The sequence below is a fragment of the Arachis duranensis genome, chromosome 6, assembly GCF_000817695.3.
Source record: "Arachis duranensis cultivar V14167 chromosome 6, aradu.V14167.gnm2.J7QH, whole genome shotgun sequence".
NCBI classification, from domain to species: Eukaryota; Viridiplantae; Streptophyta; class Magnoliopsida; order Fabales; family Fabaceae; genus Arachis; species Arachis duranensis.
In genome coordinates, this window is record NC_029777.3 from 30,587,425 (window position 1) to 30,591,883 (window position 4,459).

Consider the following 4,459-nt stretch of genomic DNA (forward strand, 5'->3'; position numbering starts at 1 on the left):
TTGTGATGAGCGGATATTTTATACGCTTTTTGGGGGTAATTTCATGTAGATTTTAGCATGTTTTAATTGTTTTTAGTAGAATATTATTGGTTTTTAGGCAAAAATCATATTTCTGGACTTTACTATGAGTTTGTGTGTTTTTCTGTGATTTCAGGTATTTTCTGGCTGAAATTGCGGGAGCTGAGCAAAAATCTGAGTTAGGTTGAAAAAGGACTGCTGATGCTGTTGGATCCTGACCTCCCTGCACTCGGAATGGATTTTTTGGAGCTACAGGAGTCCAATTGGCGCGCTCTCAACGGCGTTGGAAAGTAGACATCCAGGGCTTTCCAGCAATATATAATAGTCCATACTTTGTGCGAAGATAGACGACGTAACTTGGCGTTGAACGCCAAGTACATGCTGCTGTCTGGAGTTAAACGCCAGAAACACGTCATGATCCGGAGTTGAACGCCCAAAACACGTTATAACTTGGAGTTCAACTCCAAGAAAGGCCTCAACTCGTGGATAGCTTTAGTCTCAGCCCCAGCACACACCAAGTGGGCCCCAGAAGTGGATTTCTGCACCAATTATCTTAGTTTACTCATATTCTGTAAACCTAGGGTACTAGTTTTCTATTTAAACAACCTTTAGAGATCTATCATGGACCTCATGACATTTTCAGATCCGAATTACATACTTTTTGACGGCATGAGTCTCTAAACTCTATTGTTGGGGGTGAGGAGCTCTGCAGCGCCTCGATGAATTAATACAATTCTTTTGTTTTCCATTCAAACACGCTTGTTCTTATCTAAGATGTTCATTCGCGCTTAATTATGGAGAAGGTGATGATCCGTGACACTCATCACCTTTCTGAATCCATGAACATGTGCCTGACAACCACCTCCGTTCTATATCAGATTGAATGAGTATCTCTTAGATTCCTTAATCAGAATCTTCGTGGTATAGGCCGGATTGATGGCGGCATTCATGAGAATCCGGAAAGTCTAAACCTTGTCTGTGGTATTCCGAGTAGGATTCTGGGATTGAATGACTGTGACGAGCTTCAAACTCCTGAAGGCTGGGCGTTAGTGACAAACGCAAAAGAATCAATGGATTCTATTCCAACCTGATTGAGAACCGACAGATGATTAGCCGTGCTGTGACAGAGCATAGGAACGTTTTCACTGAGAGGATGGGAAGTAGCCATTGACAACGGTGACACCCTACATAGAGCTTGCCATGGAAGGAACCTTGCGTGTGGGAAAAGGATTTCAAGGAAAAGTTGAAATTCAGAGGACAAAGCATCTCCAAAACTCCAATATATTCTTCATTAAAAAGTAACAATTCCTTATTCCAAATACTTTGACTTCTTATCATTAAATCCAATTAATCTTATTGGCATACTGACTAGGATTAATAAAATAAACATAGATTGCTTCAAACCAATAATCTCCGTGGGATCGACCCTTACTCACGTAAGGTATTACTTGGACGACCCAGTGCACTTGCTGGTTAGTTGTACGGATTACAAATTCGTGCACCACTACTCATTAGAGACCAGAAAAACTAAAATCACATGAACATTGATATGTTATGTTTGCTTTCATGAAAAAAAAATGAAAAATATTCAATTAATTAAGTAAATAAGAAAATAAGGGGACAAAATTACCCCAGTTGTTAAGTTTAATAAAAGATCAATGCATGTGTGATAAAGTCAAAATTTTGGTACGTGAGTATGTGGTACAAAAGTAGGAATTATGGGTAGCTAGGCATAAATTAGAATTACATAGAGTACGTGTGTGTGTTAGGTGAAAGCTCAGGTTAGTCAAAGATTCATATTATAGCTCACTTGGCCATACATGTATCCTCACCCTTATCTTAGCCCCATTACAACTCTGAAAAGACCTCATGATGTTTGCATTGGTATACTAAATATTTGTTGATTGGTTAGATGAAGAATAAAGTTTTGAAAGCATGACTAGGGACGAGTTGAGTGACTGACCCTAGACACCTGAGAGATTAGAGCGTACATACACTACCAGTGAGGGTTTAATGCTTGATTCTATGTTCCCTGCTTTCATGAGCTATCTTCTTACAAGTTTACTTGTCTTTTATTGTATGATTTGAATTGGTGAAATTTGATTTATATTTGTCTTGAAGAACTTGCTTACTTTTAACCGAGTGGATAGAATCATCTTAGAATATAGTTGCATTCATATATAGGTTGCATTTCATGAGTCTTACTTTCCCTTATTCATTCTCTTTGTCTCCTTGAGCTTAGCATGAGGACATGCTAATGTTTAAATGTGAGGAGTTTGATAAACCACTATTTCATGGTTTATCTGGTGCTAATCTGAGTGGTTTTTATCAACTCTTTGATCACTTATTCATATGATTTGCATTGTTTTACAATTCCTTCCTAGTTTTCTTATATGATTGAAAACTTGCTTCCTAAAGCCTTTAAATTACCAAAAATTAATTCCCCTTTATACCATTCGGTGCCGTGATCCGTGTATTAAGTGTTTCAGACTTTATAGGGCAGGAATGGCTTAGAGGATGGAGAGGAAGCTTGCAAAAATGGAAGAAACACAAGAAACTAAGGAGACAACCAGCGAGCATCGACGCGCACGTATGCACACGATTTGGAGAATTCACAGCGACGCGTGCGCATACCTGACACGTACGCGTGGATTGAATTTGCACAGCGATGCGTGCGCGTACTTGACGCGTGCGCGTGACACGCGAAGATGGTCAGCAATGCGTACGCGTGACTGACGCGTACGCGTGACATGCGCGATCTGCAGAAAACGTTGGGGGCGATTTTGGGCCGAGTTTAGACCCAGTATTCGGCCCAGAAACACAGATTAGAGCTAGGGAACAGCAGAGACTCAACACACATTCTCATTACGCATAATTTTAGTTTATTTTTGAATCTTAGAGAGAATACTACTCCTTCCTCTAGGATTTCTTTACATTAATAGATTTTTACTTTCATGCTTTCGCTTTTGGATATTGAGAAGGATCATTGCCTCCATGGAAGTTTCATCATTCTAGTTTGCTTTCTCATTCCTTTACTTTTTATTGCCCATTAACTCTGCTTGGATAAGTATGTTGCAATTTGGGATTTATTAATGTAAATTATTATTTTTACTTTAATTGAATTTTAATTACTGTTTATCATGTCTTCCTTTTATTCTCTTTTTAATTATGTGAAGTTTATATTCATGTTAATGGAGTAGTTTCCTAACTTGATTGGGAGTTGATTAAGAGGAGAACCTTAAGTTGGAATACTCAAGTGGTAATCCTAATTGGTAGTTGATGACTGACAACTCTAGTCTCTAACTCTAATCCTTCCTTAGGAGAGGATTGGGACCTGTGATAGAGTTGGTTAGTTAGTTACTTGACTTTCCCTTATTAAGTAAGGGATGACCAAGTAGAACAACAACCTTTTATCATTACACTTGGAAAAATCCAACAAGGATAGAACTTCTAATTAATCTTCTCCCGGTCAAGGCTTTTATTCGAATTATATAAATTCTTTCGTTAATTTCCAATGCTCAAATTTACAATTATTTATATTTCTGTTTCTCAAACACAAAATTTCTGGGAAAACCTCTAACCAATAAGCTGCACTCTTTCGTCAACTCGTTGGGAGATGACCTGGGATTTCTACTCCCAGTATCTTGTTCTTAAATTTGTGACAACTCTTTTCAAAATTGATAAGCAGATTTTAGTCGGCTAAGAACTATACTTGCAACGCTACTTTTTACTATAAATTTCTTAATCGGTCAATTTCCGCCACGTCAATACTCAATTCCCAAAATTTTTCAATAAAAAATACAAAATACCCATTTTTTTCTCTCTACCAATGTTCCCAAATTTTTTCACACTTAGATGATGCACATCCTTACTAGCCTAAACTAATCAAAGATCTAAATTTAGGACATTTATTATTTTTCACATATGGTTAATGATGTGCTAAAGTAAGAACAAAAGGGGATTAAATAGGCTCAAAATTAGTTAATATAGGTAGATAAAAGGGTAAGGCTGATGAGCGGATAATTTGTATGCTTTTTGGCATTGTTTTTAGTATGTTTTTAGTATGATTTAGTTAGATTTTAGTATATTTTTATTAGTTTTTAGCTAAAATTCACTTTTCTGGACTTTACTATGAGTTTGTGTGTTTTTCTGTGATTTCAGGTATTTTCTGGCTGAAATTGAGGGTCCTGAGCAAAAATCTGATTCCGAGACCAAAAAGGACTGCAGATGCTGTTGGATTCTGACCTCCCTGCACTCGAAGCGGATTTTCTGGAGCTACAGAAGCCCAATTGGCGCGCTCTCAACGGCATTGGAAAGTAGACATCCTGGGATTTCCAGCAATATATAATAGTCCATACTTTGCCCAAGATTTGATGGCCCAAACCGGCGTGGCAAAACAGCCTCAGAAATTCCAGCGTTAAACGCCGGAACTGGCATAAAA